The 22061-nt window shown below is 33.6% G+C and overlaps 1 protein-coding gene across 1 annotated transcript in view; it reads right to left on the minus strand.

Annotated features, from left to right (window-relative positions):
* The window catches only part of LOC106614816 (streptococcal hemagglutinin), a 411732-nt gene that overhangs the window by 380475 nt on the left and 9196 nt on the right, over positions 1-22061 (minus strand). Inside the window, exon 2 of the mRNA XM_070107173.1 lies at positions 13279-14689. The gene's annotated coding sequence lies outside the window, so the exon portion shown is untranslated. The remainder of the gene's footprint in view (positions 1-13278; positions 14690-22061) is intronic.

Raw genomic sequence — 22061 nt, forward strand, 5'->3', positions numbered from 1 at the left:
TATTTCAGACGCTCAAATTATTTCTCAGCTGAGCTTTTCACCACATAATTTTTATTAAGATTTTTTACTTGAAATGGCCAAAAGCTTCGGAACTACTTTAAGAACTCGGTTTACCTTAATTGCTCGCTTATCTACCAATTATTAAACGTATTCAATAATATCTTCTTATAATAGTTCGGTATTTTCTATCAAAAGAGCTTTTCCCACTATTGGAGAGTTATTAAGCTTTATAGCAAGTAAGTTTTAACGGCCAAAATCGTTTGAATTAACTTATATTTCATATTTTTCATATTTCATATTTTTTAAAATCATTCGCTTAACAGTCTTAATCTACAGAGTATGGACATGTTTTCTGCATTACTGAGTCCATCGCTCTTTAATACAAAAAAGAATAATATCCAAGGATTCTCACCACAGTATAATTTTTGGTTAATTTTTGGAATATGATTTATGTTGTTAAAAGAAACAAAGCTTTAGAAATTACTCAAAGATTTTTTTAGTCCCCAATGTGATTAATCTGAGATTGCCAACTCTGAGTAACTGAGAAAAATCGGCTTTATGCAACTCTCGGAGAGAACTGTCAAAGCTATGGTTTTAAGAAATTATATCATCATGAAAAATTACGTCAAAAAATCTACCACTAATCACCTGGAACCATTTCTGTGTATATTACCGCCCATTTAAGTTTCGTTCCTTGCCTAAGTAAGGAGAAACACTTCAGAAAATGCACAAAAATGGCTTCAGTGTTAAGAGAAATAAACTCAAACACAGCTTTTTATTAAAGTGTTCAAGGCGTGGAGGAAAACAAGAATAAAGAATGAGAGAAAATATATGTTTAAAATTTGAATAAGAAAGTGAAACTAAGCGCATGCAGTCAGAAATGCGATGGAATATAACGACGCAAAAACTTGAAAAAAAAACGCATTGATTTGGCATGAAAAAACATAAATAACAAATTGTAATTTTTAAAATATTTAATAAGCCAAAAATTTGTTGCATACATTACAATTTATTAAACAAAATGTAACTTCTGGGTAGCGCATTTATTTCTGCGATCATTACAAACCTCCAGTGCATACAACATTGTCTTACAGCCTACTTGCAGGCGCAGACGTCGTATACTTATTAAGTACACGACTTACTTAGGCCGTAATCTGCTTATGAAAACTCGTCTTATCAAAAAAGGCGCCAGACATAAGAGAAATTAAGCTGCCTTAGTGAGTACACATGCAGAGACTTTTAGGGGCAAACGCCGAAGCATATAATCATACATATGTAGTATATGAAGAAATGTTTATGTTTCTCAAACACCACACTCATAAAATTTGTGACAAAGTGCACGCCTGGCATTCATAATTAAACACAAAAAGTTGAAGCAACATTAATTTAAATATGAGCGCCAACGCCTGACAGCACGTTATGATATGTTGTGGCATGGAAGCGTGTATGTGGGTGTATTACAACCGCGAAAAGTGATGTGTGGCAGCTACAATATGAAAATCGCATTAATAAAAGCGGAGAGAAAATTCACACTAAATGATAAAAGATGATAAAATTAATGAAATGATAATTTTTAAAGACACAAAATGAAGTATACATGCAGGCGCCGAGCGTAAATTTCAGTACTACAGCTAGGCAGTAAGTATACGCGGGATAACAAGGCATATATGAAAGAAAAGTAATCAGTTATGGCCAGCAAGACAGTAAATAAGCAAGCAATAAAAATATACTTTTAGGCGCGCGAAGGAAAAGAACGTAATGGGTATAGACGTTAGCAAAAAATTAAGAAAAATGGCAAAATTGCATGCGCGGTATTATTGCCTGGAGACTATTTAAGGAAAAACTATTATTAATTGCTTATTTGTTGTGAGTTTTTACCACGTGTTGTTTATTACCCGCTATCACGCCCTTAAAAGCTCACATTTAACTCATGTCATAAGATACCCTTTTATATATATATAATACTCTGCGTGCACTTTGCGTCACCTGCTAAGTAGTTATTGTACATCGCTGATAAACGGATGTGGCAAGTCTACATTTAGGCGTAAAAGTATAGCAAATGTATAAGCCATCATAATCAAAATAGCAAACAAGAAATCGCTCAAGCATAAGGCAGCTCAAGTTTTTAATGATACACGAAAATAAATACCAAGCTAAGTATATTAGTTGCGGTGCTAGAAGCCTAAGAGCATGCACATATTACTTGCAAAACCACAAGCCAATAATAAATAAGCGCAAGCATTCATTGCGCACACTCTACACACTCTCTGGCGAGGATAAGAGTCTAACCAGCTCACACACATACACACACACACAGTGTACCCACACTACAAGGCTTAGCTCACTTTTAGGCACATAACGCAATTGTCGCTCACCACTCGAAAGGAACAGCAACCAAGTGCCGCAAACATTCGACAAACGTCAATTGCTCGGAATTGATATATCACGCATCAAGTCACGGCTTTGTACTTTGTTACCGAAGATTTTTTATATATTTTTTTTCTACATTTATTTATATTTTATTTCGATAAAATCTAAGTGCACTACTACGACACATAAATTCGTTTTGTGTGCCAATAAATGTGCGATGGCTTTGAAGTATCCATTTGCTTGATGGCGTTGTTGTTGTTTTTTCACTTTTTTTACTGTACACGATTTGCCGTTATTGCGCATATTCAGGTCTACATTTTTATTGCCGCTTGAATTATATTTCGTTTCATAATATATTCCTCAAGATGCCTACTCCAGCTCACAGTATGCGAATGCCTGCCTTCATATGTTTAAGTGTGTGTGCGTTAAGGCGTGTCATGTAAGACGCATAAAATCAGCCATAATTCGTATTCAACTTTGTGTTCTTACGTGAAATTGAATTTATAAGCCTGATTGACTCGAGATGTTAATAACAGCATATTTTTGTCGATAAGTGTTTCTAGTACATGGCAAAGGATGAAAAGGATTGCCTATGGCATACAGCGAGAGGCTGCATAGTAATTGAGTGCCAATTTCATAAATGTATAAGACTGTAAGCCTTGGCAATAGAAAATAATGTGCTTGTGTAACGGAAAATATTTATGGTTGCATAGTTGAGATGTGAAAATAAACAATTTCAAATGCAGTCTAAAGAAATTATTTATTACTGCTCGTGGCTGGGAAATTAAACCTTTGATGATGTTGCTTAAAATGAAATAAAATTAAGTTTTTCTTTAATTTTTGAATTTTTTCTGATTAAGAAATTAGTTTACGAAGAAATTTATAAGAAACTTTAAAATATATCTATCTGATCAAATTTGACTTGGACAGATCCAAATAAACTTCGCGCACAAACCGTATTATTAATAGCGTTAAAAATGGGGCAGAAGTGTTTTGGAGACTCTACCTTATCACGATCACCACTATCAGAGTGTCACGAAGCATTCAGTGAAGGTTGTGAAGTCATCGAAAGCTTGTCTCGTGCGAGTCCATTCACCTCTGATAATGACGATAACATTGAAAAAGTTAAGAAAACAGTGCTTGTGCAGTGCAGTCGTCGCATCAGAGATATAGCATAGGATCTCATAATTTCTTACGGATCAACTCACTGGGTTTATAAACATGAGGTCGAAACTGTCCAATAACCTAGCGAATGCCGCTAAAAAATGAGCTGAATCTGACAGAAAAAAACGAAAAGCGGCGATGGCACTGAGGCTTATGATAAGTGTATGAAAAATTTGATAAACATTGGCATGCTTGTATTGGCTCAGGAACCTATTTTGAAGGCAATAATAACAAGTAAGGAAGGGCTAAGTTCGGATGTAACCGAACATTTTATACTCTCGCAAAGTCAAATAGTATACTCGTTTGAGATTTCTTTGTGGATTGGCTGATATTTTCGGTAGAAGGTCAACTATAGGCACTGGGGTCCACATATTTAGTACTTAGGGGTTTGAACAGTTTTGGTTCGATTTAGACAATTTTTGGCCACAAGGTGGCATACTTTAATCGCATTATTCACGCAAAGTTTTATTCCGATACAGTCATTGTTGCCTGATTTGCATAGTGGAAAGTGAAATAATCAGATGGAATTTAAAATGGTGTTATATGGGAAGAAGGCGTGGTTGTAGTCCGATTTCGCCCATTTTCGCACTATAACATAGAAACATAAAAAGAACGTTATGCACCGAATTTGGTTGAAATCGGTTAAGCAGATCTCAAGATATGGGTTTTCACCTAAAAGTGGGCTGTGCCACGCCCACTGTCTAATTTTGAACGCGGTTCCTATAAAGTCATCTTATACCATCTCAGAGATAAAATTTAATGTCTCTGGCGTGTTTAGTGCTTGATTTATCGCGCTTTTAGTAGTTTTTAACAGTACCGTTATATGGGGAGTGGGCGGAGTTGCCACCCGATTTCAACTATTTTCACACCGTCAATAGAAGTGCTAAAAACATTTGCTTCCAGTGAATTTTGTTATTATAGCATTAGCGGTTTAGGAGATATGCACATTAAACCTATTAGAGGCGGGACCACGCCCACTTTAAAAAATTTAACTGCAGATGCCCCTCCCTAATGTGATCCTGTGTACCAAATAACAGTCTTGTATCTTATTGCGTAGCTTAGTTATGGCAAGTTATTTGCTTTTGATTAATGGCGTTTTGTGGGCGTGGCAGTGGTCCGATTACGCCCATCTGCAATACCAACCGTCTCACGGTACCATGAAACATGTCTACCAAGTTTCATAAAGATATCTCAATTTTTACTCAAGTTAGAGCTTGCACGGACGGACGGACAGACGGACAGACGGACGGACAGACGGACGGACAGACGGACGGACAGACGGACGGACGGACAGACAGTCACCCGGATTTCAACTCGTCTCTTCATCCTGATCATTTATATATATATAACCCTATATCTAACTCGATTAGTTTTAGGTGATACAAACAACCGTTAGGTGAACAAAACTATTATACTCTGTAGCAACAGGTTGCGAGAGTATAAAAATGTATATTAAAATACGTGAAAATGTTTTTTTAGTCATTAGGTAACAATAGGTACTTATCTATCATATTAATTGATCAACTGAGTACTGTATCAGAACATGCTATAGTAATTACTCTAATTTCCGATATTAACTATTGTACAGAGCGCAAATATAAACAGACATTTATTTGTATCTGGTCGGTATTTATCTAGCTATCAAATTAGCTCAAAGTTCTTTAGATAAAAAATATACTATAGATAAATAAGTCGGTAGGCTTCGGAGGTGGAACACAATGCATTTGAAAACGATTTAAAAAAAGTAAATATCTTCCTTGAGATAGGAATATATCTAATGCTGAAATATGTTTTATTAATAAAGATGATTCCAATTGCAACAAAAGTTGTTTTTGTAAGCATGAGTAACTTTAGGAATGACCAGTATTCAGCGCTCTTTATAAATCCCTCTCCGAAAATCTTTCGACGAACTATTTTTCTTCTCAAGCATAAGTATGCCCATTCAGACACTTCACCATTAGTTTTATGTCTTAAAATGTTGTTTTTGTTTTCAGAGTCTTCGCTTACTAAAACACATAATTTATATAAAAGTTCACAAAACATATGAGACATCAAACTCAGCTCACACCGGCATCCAAAATCTAAGATAACCGCAGAGAATTCTTAATTAAAGTAAAATTGAGTCAGATATGACCACTGAAATTTAATCATTTTTTTCTTCAAGTTTGAGTGGCAAAAGAAACGATATCTTGCTTTACTGTGGCTTTCAATTCTTATATATGTATGTATCTACCAACAGAAAAACAAAAAAAGATTGGTACAACTTTTGAACTTTCCTCAATTTTGTCACAATTTCTTCAAATTAGAGATATTCAATTTAGTCTGCAATCATCATTAAGTTATTTTCATGCCATACAAAATGCAGCATATTTCTTCTCCGCCACTGAAGCATGCATGTGAACACAAATACATCTGTTCAAAAAATGTAATGTAATTGCGAAACAAAGTTAAAAATTCAACAAACCCGAATGAAATAAGCTACCTTGCTAAATTTCGTGCGCATCAGTACACATTTGCCGCCATTCCACTTACTTAGTATATTTTGTTATATTATTTTCATTCCTTCTTATATAATATTACGAGTATACCAAGCAGGGAGGAGTTGTCAATACCTTTTAAAAGCCTGGTAAATTGTTAAGTGTTTAGATTAAGCAATAAAAGCAGATGGTGAAGGTGTTGAGAATTGTGAGTGAGTTGAATAAAGTTTGAGCAAGATGTAGTGATTTGCATAAAAATAGATGTAAAAGTAATGAATTTTGAAGCATTGTTAAACATTAACGGTATATGTATAACATAAGAATTAATTATAAACCAGTTAAGAATTACAGTCAAGTTGAAGAAATGTCTGAAATTAACTTCTAAATTTTTTTTAAATCACGTAAACAAGATAAATTGATACTACCGATTTCTGTAGTTAGAAGCAAGAATATTAAACACTACCTCTCTTCTTCTCTCTCTCTCTCTCTCTCTTTATCTCTCTCTTTCTCTCTTTCTTTCTCTCTCTCTCTCTTTCTCTCTCTCTTTATCTCTCTCTTGAAATTTTATTAAAAATAAGTATTATTTTTACAAAGCTAACCTAAGTGGTAGAACACGAAGTACGAAAGCGAGAAAATAATTAAAATTCAAAAACACATTTATTTTTTTTATTTTCAAATAATAATTACTTAATTTTAACTATGAACTTGGGTTTGGCATTGATTTCTAGACCGGTAAAAATTTCCGTTTTTAATTTTTAATCCAAATTTTGATATTAAAATTTTTTTTTATTTAAAAAAGCGGTATTTGGAAGTAAAAATGTTTAAATTATTTTTAATCAAGCTTTTTGGGAATTCAAAATTGATACAAAATTAATTTAAATGTTAACTCCATTATATTTTTAATGTGATCTTTAAACTGAGTGCAATCGTTAGAACTAAAAATACCACTACCGTACTCCCCTTTCCGCTCTTCTTCTCTCTCTGAATTTGATATAGGTTAGTGGCATCAAAACATGTTAACTGTTTCATTTCCATTAGTTTTCGATTCTTCATTTCCTGCCGGGAACACGACTTCAAACTCACTTCTGACTACTGGACAGCCACTTTCTGAGTTCTCCAATTATTTATATATACATATGTACATGTGTAAACATAACCGCAGCAACCTTATCACTTAAAAACCGCAAAAGCAAACACAATATACACGTGGATATCTGCTCACTTAACGACATGATGAACAATATACCGACAGCTCGACAGCACGACACAGACGCAACCAGTGCTCACAATAATATCATATATATGTGTACATACATATTTATACTCATCACTGTGTTTGTGCGTACGTGACGGGATCGTCATGCCCGTTGCGTTTATTGAAACGTTCACTTCGACAACTTCAATTTCTTGCACGCCAGTGATTGTGATTTGATACAAAACACACCCAACATACACCAAATTATATATGTGGTAGTATATGTGGCACACACCAACGCCTGCGCAATCAAATGTACACGTATATGCAATTCATTATAATAAATTGCGGCAATGGGAATCTAGATTTGAGCAGCTGTGTTGGTAGTGAGGAGTGCTTGCTGGTGTTGGGTATCATATATTCACACCTGCACACACACACACACACATGACAAGGTCTTTGGTACATCCGAAAAATTAAGGCTCTCCACTGGCACAGCACCGAAACAATATATTTCACCGCTTGACAAATATCTGGTGCTGGCGTTGCAGTAGACAAATTTCACAAGTTGAAAAGTTATCAGCAATAAATTTGTATGAAATTTGCCAACAAACAAGCAAATGAATACAACTCTGTAGTCATAGCATACTTTAAGGCGGCGCATGTATAGTTTTGCTTTTACGTAATGCGTACCGGTGCGCTTAAGAGCAACAAACTTTGTTTAATATATTTTTCTAGGTGCGCAAAACACTTTGTTATTGTTGTTGTTGCACAATATCTGCTATGTGTGTGCAATGGTTGTGCGCACATAATTTACATTTTTGCGTAAAGTTTAAGGCAATGAAGCATGCAAATAAGAGACGTAAATAAACAAATGGCTGAACTTAGTCACAGTTGGGCAGCATTGCTTGACGTTATATATTTGGGGGAGGCCGAGAATTCATACTGAAGCCCAATGAAATTGTTAACCACACTTTAGCTAGTATTTTGTATATTTTTGAGAGGCATTAAAAAAATTTAAATTTTTACTTAAATTTTAAAAATAGTGGAGAAAACTGTTAAATAGTACTTTAGGCTATGTACCAGGTGTATTATTATTTTATATGTCAGAATATTCAAAGAGTCAAAATAAATGTGTGTGTAAAGGTTTCTCTTGCGGTATCTACATTGCGATTAGTTAAAGGATGAAAACGCTAATCTATAAAAACGTATATTCAAAATTCTGTTTATCAACCCCAGGCTTGCCAATAATACATTAAAAAAATAACAGAATTAGCATTAAAATTAATTTTTTAGTCCCGGAAGTCTTAATTTAAAATGATTTTCAAGTCTCTAACCCGAAAAACTGAATTGAAAAACAAAATCGGAGTCAAAAATAAAAAAAAGGGTATTTTTAATGAAAAATTTTTGAATACAAAATTTGCAACCCTGATCAACTCTAATTTTGTAATGAATAGGCTATGCACATAGTGGAATATTAACCTTTAAGCGTAAAATTTGTCGAATGGAGGACTTTAGAATAACTTCTAGATATCTGAGCATTGAAGCCGAAATTTTGATTATTAGGCTAGGCACAGAATGAAATGTAGAGAATTTTCTCTATGGTAAGAAACTAAAGCTTGACAAATGAACCACTATAATATAAGTTTTGCAAATACATATTAATGCTCTGAAGCCGCAGTTTCGGATATTTTTTTTATATCCTGAATACCCTATTGATTTCATACAAGGTACAATTCAAAAGTTCCAGGACTTTTAAACAACGTGGCTTGTAGTGGCTCCATCTGTCTGAAATTGTTATCCCTTAATTGTGTATTCTTCAGTGTTGTCGTATAAAATTTATATAACAACTGACTTGTATAACAGCTTAAATATCGCGCTACATGTGACATTACATTTGTAGTGTCGGTCGGAAAATGAGCATCGAACAAAGAGCCAACATTAAGTTTTGTTTTAAACTTGGTAAAACTTTTACCAAAACTCATCAAATGATGAAACAAGTTTATGGCGATGAATCAGATAGACTTTTTGACCAAAAATCGCATTCATATCATCAACCATTCACCCTATTCGCGTGATATGGCACTCTGCGATTTTTATTCCGCTATGCTGACGTTGATGCCATCCTCAACGCTATACCGACAAATTACCTAAAAAAGTCATTCGATAACCTTCTTGAAACAAATAATATTCGTTTTTTAATAAAAGTCCTGAAACTTTTGAATTGCAACTTTTATTAAGTTTGTCACGAAGTTTGTAACACCCAAAAGGAAACTTAAAGTATATAAATAAATGATCAGCATGACGAGTTGAGTCAATTAAGCCATACCCGTCCGTCTAAAAATACGCGATATCGATCTGAAATTTCGCACATGTCCTTTTCTATCCAAAATGCTGCAGATTAGTCGGAACGGCCACTATCGAACCACTATAACATATAGCTGCCATATAAACTGAACAATCGTAATCAAGCGCTTGTATGGAAAGCTTTTTCGTTTGATGAGATATCTAACTTAAGACAGTAATAAATTCTCTGGAGAAATTGCTCAGATCGAATCACTATAGCATATAACTCCCATACAAACCGAACGATCGAAATCAAGTGCTTGTAAGTAAAGGTATAATAGCTTCAGTGCAACCGAATTTAACGTTTTTATACTCTCGCAACCTGTTGCTACAGAGTAGAATAGTTTTGTTCACCTAACGGTTGTTTGTATCACCTAAAACTAATCGAGTTAGATATAGGGTTATATATATATAAATGATCAGGATGAAGAGACGAGTTGAAATCTGGGTGACTGTCTGTCCGTCTGTCCGTCCGTCCGTGCAAGCTCTAACTTGAGTAGCAATTGAGATATCTTTATGAAACTTGGTAGACATGTTTCTTGTTACCGTGAGACGGTTGGTATTGCAGATGGGCGTAATCGGACCACTGCCACGCCCACAAAACGCCATTAATCAAAAACAAATAACTTGCCATAACTAAGCTCCGCAATAAGATACAAGACTGTTATTTGGTACACAGGATCACATTAGGGAGGGACATCTGCAGTTAAAACTTCTTTTTAAAAAGTGGGCGCGGTCCCGCCTCTAATAAGTTTAATGTGCATATCTCCTAAACCGCTAATGCTATACTAACAAAATTCACTAGAAGCAAATGTTTTTAGCACTTCTATTGACGGTGTGAAAATAGTTGAAATCGGGTGGCAACTCCGCCCACTCCCCATATAACGGTACTGTTAAAAACTACTAAAAGCGCGATAAATCAAGTACTAAACACGCCAGAGACATTAAATTTTATCTCTGAGATGGTATAAGATGACTTTATAGGAACCGCGTTCAAAATTAGACAGTGGGCGTGGCACAGCCCACTTTTAGGTGAAAACCCATATCTTGAGATCTGCTTAACCAATTTCAACCGAATTCGGTACGTGACGTTCTTTTCATGTTTCTATGTTATAGTGCGAAAATGGGCGAAATCGGACTACAACCACGCCTATTTTCCATATGACACCATTTTAAATACCACTTGATCCTTTCACTTTCCACTATGCAAATCAAGCAACAATGATTATATCGGCGTAAAACTTTGCGTGAATAATGCAATTAAAGTATGCCACCTTGCGGCCAAAAATTGTCTAAATCGAACCAAAACTGTTCAAACCCCTAAGTACTAAATATGTGGACCCCAGTGCCTATAGTTGACCTTCTACCGAAAATATCAGTCAATCCACAAAGAAATCTAAAACGAGTATACCATTTGACTTTGCGAGAGTATAAAATGTTCGGTTACATCCGAACTTAGCCCTTCCTTACTTGTTTCTTATTATATTTATATTTATATTTATATTTATATTTATATTTATATTTATATTTATATTTATATTTATATTTATATTTATATTTATATTTATATTTATATTTATATTTATATTTATATTTATATTTATATTTATATTTATATTTATATTTATATTTATATTTATATTTATATTTATATTTATATTTATATTTATATTTATATTTATATTTATATTTATATTTATATTTATAAAATATATATACAAATTTCACATAAAATTATACTCTAAACTTTGCACCTCAATTTCCTTGCAATAACTGTTTTCAAAATTAAATCCTCTAAACGAAACACCTTCATAAACCAAAATATCGCTTATTCGGCACAGTAAAAAGTTTTAAAAGTTTAACTTGCCATCCGCCATCTGCAACCCGAAACGAAATAAGTAAATTAAGATGCCACTTATTTCCGTACATTTGCAATTAATTTACCATTTAAAGTGACCGAAAAGTCGGTGAATGCACATGGCAGGTGTATAATTATTATGTTGCATAGTTTCAGGAGTTCAACACAGTTTCGCTTAAAGAAATCAAATGTGAATGAACAAGTTGTAAACTAAGTTTTGAAATTCGCGGAAGAAATAATTGCTGCTCTTTGTTGAGCAAACAAAAATGTGGCTAAATTTTTTAATAATAAACTAACAACATGATTTAAAAAAATTATTAAAAAAAGATAAGAAAATATATAACTTTTTTTTTAATAGTAAATTACAATAATTGTATGGAGAAACATAAAAAAAATAATAAAAAATTAAACTGATAAATTATAAAATTATGAGCAACTTAACTAATTTCATTGGTAGTGAATAAATCATTTAGTTTATTCATTTCTAATATTCGAAGCCTTTTGTAAACTCCTTCCCTTATTTTTCACATTTAAAGCACTCATTAAGACCGTTAGTGAGATAACTAAATAAATGTTTGTATATGACCAAATGTCTTTGGAAAGGTCTAACTGTAGGCAACACTTTTTTTCGGCGACTATAAAATAACGTTGCCTACATTTAGGTTACCGCACACAACAATTAAAATTAATAGCTCATAAAAAAATTATAGACCCAAAAAGCAAATATTTTTAAACATGTGAACCGCATTCTTGTTTTTACACGCAAAAATATCAAAATTAAATTATTATACTAAGCTAAAGCCTTCCAAATTTAAAATAAATTTTCAGCGAAAAACAACCAAAGCTAACAATTTCGTTCAGTCATAACACCCAAGAGCCATTATTTGTCACCCACGTCAATGTACTGTAAGTTTATATATTTCTGAAATTAGGTCGCTGCTAAAATGTATTTTAAGGAATCCTAAATGTAGGCAATGAATTTATATAATTTTTTGTTTTTTCATTTTTTATTATTTTAACCGAAAAAATAAGAAGCTGTGTTCATAGCAACAACTTGACAACTACGCGCACACCACCTTAACGAATCTTAACTCAATCTTGGTTCAGCCATAATTCCCAAAAGCCATTATTTGTCTTCAAAATCAAAGTACTGTAAATTTACAAGCTGTTGACACAAAATAAGACAGAGTTTAGAGATTGCGACAATAGGTGTGCCACTCACTTTACGCTATCAAAATAATTTCCACAAATTTGCTGAAAAATCAAATTGGTCGGTGTATTATTTGCGCCTGTAAATGCGCCAAAGACGACTGTCTTTATTTGTTTACTTTCACTGCTTTTTTGCGCCACCTACTGCCACATGGAAAATGTGAAAAATATACGCTAGCTTAACAACTCCGGCTCCAACTTTTCACACGATTGCCAAAAACAACAAAAGACAGCGCGCTACAAAATACATATAGCCAAACAATAATTTTAAAAAGAAATTACAAAAATACACGACAACTGCTTGTTGACATTTCGTCGAGACGTGCCTCGCAGCGGAAACGCCGCTGCACTGTGGCACTTTGGCACTATGACAAGGTGCAGCAAAGGAAGTTGTAAGGCGAACAAATAAGTGAAAGGTAGAAGATAGGAAGGGAAATATGCAGAAAAAGAAACAAAAAATTTATATATTTGTATATTTGTAAAGTAAAAGTGGCCGCAGGGGCGCAAATACTACACAGCAGCCAGGCTTGTGCAGCGCGTAGCAAAATAAATAAAAGTAATAATAACTGTACATAAAAGATTAACATAACATAAATACATATATGGCAAATATGCATACATCTATATGTAAAGATAAAACAAATAAACCAGAAACTTACATATATTCAACAGCTTTGCTAGCTGTTGTTGTTGTGCACACTTTTAGGGCACAAACTTTGCTGCTTCCGCTTTGCTCACAAGTTGGTTAGTAGGTCTTTGACAGTCGACACATGTGCTTAACACACACGCACCTACACAACTACACACATACACACGCAATTATGCATGAAACAAGCGCTTGCGAGTACGTTCACTTTTTTGCACACGAGCAATTTACACCGACGATGAGGCGCGACGCGCGTCAACCAACGAACGACACAACAAACTTTACACGCATAACGGCACTTTACGAAAACTTTTCCGTATTCGCGACGAATTTTGCTTTGTCAAGTGTAAAAGCCTACCGAATGGCAGAGGAATGGAAATAAAGCAAAGTAATGAAATGGAGGACTTTGCTTGCTTGATTTTGTGTGTGTGTGTGTGTGCTTTGTTTGTTTTTGTGTTATTTTTGTGGGCTCGTAACAACAAATTCATTTAAACTTTACCAATTTACGACACACTTGCCTTGTTTGACGTAAGTTTTACACACACACGCACAAATACACACTTATACAAATATGATATTTTGCACTCTCTGCTTGTATATGTGTTCATATGCGGCAGAGGCGGCACTTTTCTCACGCGTTTGCAGTTTCCACTTTTCAAAAACTGTTTTTTCTAAATTTTTTTTTTTTCAGTGAATACACTTTGTTTGCACGTGTAATTCCGAGGGCATGTCACACATACACATGCAAGTATAAACGTCTACCCATTCACATATACTTGTGATGTTTACTTTGCTTTCGCTTTTGCGCTATTTACCAGCGCACTTAAAATATTATTTGTGTTGCCTACTTTGGGGCGTTTACACTTCTTTCTCGAATATCTCCGCTACCTTTTGCGTTATCCCGCAACTTTCGCCCTTAAATTATGTTTTAATAATCTTCTGCATTGCCGCCAATGCAAGCATGTTGTTACTGCTTTTAATGTGGCAAACTTTGAAACACTCGCGCTGCCGCCACGTAGACACTTTATTTTTACAACTTCAATTTGTTGAGCTGCACATAATTTTCTTTTTCTACTATTTGGCACACAACTGCTGCCGCAACAACAACATTTTAGCTTGCATTTGTTGCGCACTTAATTACAACTGAGACATTAAGTTGTGTTGTCTGTGCGTTTTTGGTGCTAAAACGTTTTTAAACACTCGGAACCGCTTAAGTACCGTTAATGCATAATTTCGGGCGCCCACGAATTGAATTATTCGCAAAGTTTGTCTACAATTATTGAATTTAATGTAGTTTTTATGCTTGCTGTTAGCACTTTTTTATGCTGCGCGCATTTTGTGTCGGAAATTGTTGCTCCACTGTTGGCTTGAGCTTCGCTACTGTACGCTTGCTTACGCATGATGATAAGCAATCATTTTTGGAGCTGCAAAGATAAGTGTTTAGAGCATAATTAATTTTATATGACTTTATTGTTAGGATGCGGTTAGTTAAAGTGGCAAATTTACAGCAATTGGTTAACATTTACAAATTGCTTACAAGCGCAACAATTCTAAAACATTGTGTTCAACGAGCTAAGATATTAATTAATGTAAAGATTTTTGATTCAACAGTATGACTTTTCAATAAAAATAGTCATTGGAGAAATTCTTGTTACATTTTAGTACTAAACATTTAGCATTATCAGATCAGGGCTAAAACTTTCATAAATGGTAAAAAGAAAAAAATAATAATATTGGAATGTAACCCAATTAAAAAGAAAGAGAATATCACAAAAATGCAAGTCTTAACAATTTTCGGGCGATCTGCGGTCGGAAAGTGGAAGCGACTGGGTTTCTAAGGGTTAAAAACGGTTTATTCCGATTTCCGGCCAAACAAGGAGTCCGATGAAGAAAAGTTAAATAGCAAAGTTGTGAAATATTAAAAAGATCTACAACTTTTGCACTAACAACTTTTTCGCATAACCTCAAAATTTACGTGAAAAATTCAAATAACCAAATTTTTGGGCTTTTTTATTTAATCTTTTACAAGAAAATGTTTTCCTTCACAAAATTTGGTGTAAACTAACCTTTTTATGTTCCAAATAAATTTTTTTTATTTAAAATATTAATTCTTTCGCTTTATTTTGACTTAATATCGGAAATGAACTTCAATTTTCAATAGAAAATTCTAAAGTTCGAACATTTGCTTTTTTAAAGAAGTCGTTGTGCTTTTTCTTCATTGAATACTCTACTACAAAAATTCCCTGAATCGTTTAAAAGCTGCTAATACGAAATTGCAGATAGATAAATAAAATATAAGGTTTAATAATTTTTTTGCCATATTTATATTTGTTGCATTCACTTTCTTGTTCAATGAGTTTCATTCGACTAATATTCTTTTTGGTTTCAAAAGTTATCGACATTTGTCTGATAGAATAATTTTTATTTATTTATTGTATTTCAAAAATATTTTCAAAATTCATTATTATGAACACATTCCAATCCTCATATTCATTAACCTTTACTAGATGGATGTATGTGATGAACTTAAATCTCAATAGCCTGAATGTAGGCAACGGTTTTGAATTATTTATTTTATTTAACTTGGCATGTGAACATTAAACAATTTTGACATTTACTAAGCAATTATGTCGGTCAAACACGAAAGCTGATCTTATTGCAAATAGTAGAAACCAAGAAAAAAATATGGTATCAGAGACTTAACTTATTTTCAAAAGGTAGGTAAAGAAAAAAAGCCTTTTCCAATCAATCCTTAAGCGTCTTTCTCTGGAAATTGCATTTTTCAAATTGACAACGATCGGTACTCGAAAACTATGACACGTTTCCACACAAAATTTTAACTGTAGTCTCACAGCGATATTATTTAGTAATGATATTATTTGGTAAACTTTTACAAGAATACAGGAAAAAATCCAAAACAAAATTTTAAAATTTCAAAAATTAGCAGCTGATGAATTGTGACGTGAACATACGCATGATTTCAACCCTCTTAGCAATCTGAAACCAAAAGGAAATAAAAAGTTTTAAACTAGAATAATGTCGCTGTGTCAGGAACTATGGAAATGTCACGGAGTTGTAATTCGGTACAGTAGAACCTGAGAAATCGTTGGTATCATTTTGAATATGAATGAATACTTGTATCTCCGACATAATACCTATATTTCCGAAAATGATTTGAATTTAAAAAATCATCTTGTAGACCTATTTTTTAATAGTAAAGCTTTTAAAATATAAGGGAAAATTTTATTTTTTTATTTCTGGAATAGAATACCCTCTTAACAGGCTTATAAAATATGTACTATCCCAAGAATTTCATAATTTAACAAGATTAAATATAATTATTTAAAATTTAATTCTTAAAAAAAATTACTTTAGTCGCTGCATGTCTTCGGTGATTTTTTAAGAAAATTGCCTAAAATAGGCACCGAGATCACTTAAAACATTGGAAAGAACAGTAGAACAAACGAAGTGATGCAGATCAATCGCTTAGGTGTATAATAAATTTTAATAAACTAATTTTTTTTGGTTTAATTATAAAAATAATAGTAATGGCATTGATGCGTTTCCTGCCCATTTTAAACGAATTTTTTATGTTCTTCTTCTGAACAGAAAGTATCCCTGTTATTATGTGCACTACAAGTATATGGGCAACCAGTTGGCCTGCAATTGTTACAACAAGGCTTGAAGAGCAAATTTAAAATCGACGCGTTTTTATTCTCATAAAAACTTGCATATATGCGCATTTTATCGAGAAGCAAAAATAAAAAATCTCACGCCGATCAAGCCAACAAACCGACCATGCGTTCAACCATTCAGACAGTCAACCCTCCACCTAACCACCGAGGCAAACACAATGAGCGGCGTCAACAATGCCAGCTGTCATACTCAATCAAGCGATATAAAAGTCGACTTGATAGTCACGAAGCGTGCAAACATACATACGTACATAATATGCCGAGTCAAAAGTAGCAATATGCAACCAACGCAAAGTTAACCAATGTTTCCCAGCGGTGGACAGTTGTACGCTGACAATTGCTATTGAAATTATATGCCATTAGCGCAATGCGTGGACAATGCAGTAGGCGGAAGAGGCGTGAGAGAATTCCAGCGCCAATTGTGACTTATTAAAGTGTGCTTGTGCGTGGCATAGAGGTTGTAGACACAGAGTTCAATAATTTTTTAATTATATAAAGCGTTGTTTTTATATTAACGATAAAGCCTTGCGAGAGAAATTCGACTCAAAATAACTGTTCGACTAACATTTGTGACTCGAAATTATAGTGCGTCAACCTTTAGCGTTATGCGCTTTATAAATTAGAGTAAATTTAGGCCCAAGACCCGTCATGGTGAAATGCGCGAATTTATAATTATTGCTATAGAATTGCAAGTGCTTTGTTTATATGTTTGCTTTTGTGGTTATGACCGCGCTCAATCCGAACAGCAGTTGGTACGAGAGCAGTTACATAACTATAGAAACAAACTGGTTTCGAATCAGTGTGATATAAGTGAGAGGCTGGTAAAATAACTAAGTGCAAAAATGGACGCGTGTAGTGAGGCTTGAATCGAAAATGCGAACATACATATAATATATAGCCGGCTCTTAAATATCTGTTGAATGCTTGGTCGAGTTTCTTAAACCTTGCTTAGCGAGCGCCTTGATTTTACTGTATTAATAGAAAAACCTACAAACTGAGCGATTAATAAACTTTATGAAAAGCACGTTAATTACAAAAATGTGCAGCAATGTTTACCGTTCTCAGTAATAGGGTGACCGCTGATAGAAAAAGAGGTCGTAGTAGGGATCGAACTCAGATTCCGTAGACAGGTAATATGACTCCCCAATCATCACCGCAACCAAATATATTTATATAATATTTAAAAGGGCGGTCAGCTTTCACTTCCAATGCGTAGCAGTTGAAATATGAAATCGAAAACTCAATATATAAAGGGTTGAAATCAAAAAGATGAAAATATAAAATAAAATTCAGTAAATAGAATGAAAGGATAAAGCCAGAACCGCAACGTACAGAGCATGCATACACAATCAATCATATATATAGTCAACAAACAAGCATACTACGAAAAGTGGCAACAGTGCAAAGGGGTAAGTGAACGTAACAAAGCGCAAATAAGTGAAAGGTGGTAAAGGAGAGTGAGCGCATAGAAATGAATGAAAGTAAAAACGTTAGTTCATGTGTAAACAATAAAGTTCAAGGATAGCCGCTTACAGAAAGAGAACGCCATATAAGTATAAGCGCATATGGGCTAGTAGATTTAGTATAGCAAAATAAATACTAAAAAATATTTAAGTAGACAGTGAAGGTGGTGCGTTCCACATCAACGTTGCGTAATTGTGCAACAGCTGGCTTCCGTCTGCGCTTCCATGGCCAGCAGACCAGCAGACCGGCAGGATTTGCACAAAATAACACAAACACAAGTGTCGTCACACTTGCCGAAGCCGTGCGCACAAATGCAAATGCATATGCATGAGTAAAAAGCATAATAAACAACAAAAGCAACAACCATAACACGCAAATCTGCTTATAACAACAGCAGTAGCAGTAGAGTAAAGTAGTGCAAAAAGTGGCAAAAGCACTAGAATCGAGTGCAAAATAGCGTGAAAAGCAAAGCTGCTGTTGCTCTCAAAGCAACTGAGGTCAAGTTCTTAAAGGCAAACACAAAAGCATTTTTCACACTTAACTGCACTATTTCGCATGCTACGCACGTAAGCTGGCAGAGCTTATACACCTACATACCTACATATATAGGTATATAGGTACCAGGTCGTAATCCTAACGGCTTGTGCTGGCTTGTTCTTTCCGTTGAATATGCGCCTTTTGCTGCGCAGCTTTGAGTTGCACTTTCATTACCGCTTGCTTTATGTGCGCATACTGCTGCAAGCGCCTTAAACTATGCTTGCTTTTACTGCAAGTATGTGTGGGTCCAAGTGTGTATGTGTGTGTGTGTGGGGAACCTGTGCATAGCACGCATACTTTGCAGGTGTGTCAGTGCGCTGGTGGCAATGCTAACTAGGTTTTCATGTTTTAATTATGCTAATGCGAAATTGTTGCAGAAATACTTGTATGTATATAAAAAAATGCATGCCAACACACACAAAAGTATGCAACGTATGCTACTAATACTCAAACGAGAGTTGCTAAGCAAAATTTTGTGTATTTTTTTAAAGTTATGCCTTGGGTTTTTCTATCTAAAAATATTTGAAAACCAATATTTAGCCATAAATTTGGGTTGGTTTTATTTTAAAACATGCGCTCTTAAAAGTATGCCACGATTTTCCGCTGCTGTTTGTTTAGTACACTGCGTATCCTATTACACATCTATATAATTATATATATATATATATGCTTTTAGCTATGTATTTAAAACTAGCCAGCTGTTAACGTCGCATAGATCAAGTTTACACAACATATATGTATTTGCATGCTCTACTCATTCGCACAAATATTTGCCGGTTCCAAACATCGGCATGTCTGGATTTTTGCATTTTGTTTACATTATGTAAACATTGTTTGACTTTGTTTTCAGCAGCGGACGAAAATCGCATATGTTAAGCATGCATAATTCATATAAAATTTCATTGCATTTTTCAATTAAAATTTAAAACATGCGGCCATTATGACTTTGATGCGAAAACTTTGATGAGTTATAATATTGTTATAAAATTAAAATGTTGGGAATTTTTGAGTTAAATTTTTTTCCGCGCACAAATTAACTTATATTTTACAGTTATTATTAAAATATGTACATTGTAGTGTTTAATTAATTGACATATTTTCGTGAAATAAAATTAATAAATAAATATATCGAATGTAAGCGAAGTTGAAACTCATATATAGTTAACAAATAAATTAATAGTTTGAGAAAAAATCATTTAAACAGGTAATATACGCTTGCAAGTCAGGAAAAAGCGCTTTAATTTGCAATTTTTCTTTTTAACAGACAAGTTTGTAATAAATAAATAAAAATACTGTTCATTTAAAGAGTTTAATGTGCTGAAGCAAACGGTGATTCATTTTAAAAAACTATGAATTCTCTTGACCACGAGAATCTCTAACAAAAGATGTCTAGCGGTGGGAAAACTTTTTCTGCTTAAAATTTTCTTAAATTCAAAAAACCGAGAAATTTTTTCTAACAATAAATGAATACAAGTAGTGAACAAAGAACTAGTCAAAGTTATGACTCTTGACAAAATTGACGCTTCCCCAAAAGAAAATAGTATATTTTTGTGAAAAATTTTACACTTCAGCATGGCTTAAAAATCTAAATTAATATCAAAAATCAATCATTACCTGACAAATATACCTAAGAAGGTAGTGAGAAAAATTCAAGTCGGTCGGTCTAGCTATTTCGGAGAAGTTTTCCTTACCCACTCTGGGGAACGGAAATTTTCGTTTTTTGAAAAAATATTTGTTCATTTGTCTACGTTAATGTTGTCGCTCTCAAAATAGTCGCCATTCGACTATGTCAGCGCTTCTTCTAAACGTCGAAACAATTCCCAAACTCGATTTTTGGGATAGTCTTTAGCTCTTTCAGCAATGAGTTTTTAATATCATCTATGCTTGTAACGAAGGTTCTCTTTATATTCAGATATAGGAAAAAGTTACAAGGAGCGATGTTTGGCGAATATGGAGTCTGGGGCATCGTTACAGTATTGTTTTTAGGCACGAAAGCGCGAACAAAAGATTTTATCCCTTTTTTGTAACAAACAAAAATAGCTGCTAGAAACACATCTCACCTTAGCGGCTGCTACAGAAAAAGCAAGCATGGAATATAGCTTAAAATTTTGTTGTACTTCAGAGGCATGTATTATATAATATATCAAGATATTAAATAAAAAAATTTTGAAAATTGAACTCTCTACGCTCGCGAAATTTTAATTTTAAAATTCCGGTTATTTATTGAACTACCCTCGTACATTCCATATATAAACAAAAAAATAATTTTTCGAAATTCACAAGTGGATATGAGCCATTGAGTGAAATAATGTATCATTAAATTATTTTTAGCCCCACAGATTTTGCTTCAATTCTAAATTTGGTCAATTATTCGTGAAAAAAAAGCCCATAAAGAGTTATTTTATTAAAAGAAAAGCTTGAAAACAAATGGAAGACTAGAATGTTATTTACTAAACAATAAGAAATAAGCTATATACATATTTTTTTATATAGAATATAAAATGATATTTCATATAACATTTGATATTGTTAGTCCTTCGAAGAATATAGTATTTTGTTATAAATTACTCAGACAGCGCTGTTTCAGAAAACATGTTTTATATTAGAAATAGATGAGAATAAAGAGTACTAAAACCCTTTATTGTATTTTAAACATTTTGCTTGGCTTTTAAGTAGATTTTTTATGTCACTCTAAACCATATAATTTACGAAAATTCATATTTACATAAATTATGTTATATTCCACTGATATTATTGAGTATGATCTTAAAAATATGTCATTGCTTAGCATTGTTGTATTTAATATTTTTATTGCATTCAACAAGAATTTAGCATAGTCAAGAACACTTTGAGGTTTCACTTTTTAGATCAACGCACCGAAAGACAAAATGAAATATGAAAACAAAATGAAATATGAAAATAGTAATAAATACATATATTATATATGTTTTTTTTTTCTTACTTTATAATCTTTACACTCGATACAATTCTGAGTTGACTTTTTTCGTATTTCTCGTACCACAGTTACAAAGTCTTGGAATGGTTCTGGTGTTCGCATAATCTCAAAATAACTATTTTCGTTTGAAATTTATTTTTAACG

This window comes from Bactrocera oleae, chromosome 3 (assembly GCF_042242935.1).
Source record: "Bactrocera oleae isolate idBacOlea1 chromosome 3, idBacOlea1, whole genome shotgun sequence".
NCBI lineage: Eukaryota > Metazoa > Arthropoda > Insecta > Diptera > Tephritidae > Bactrocera > Bactrocera oleae.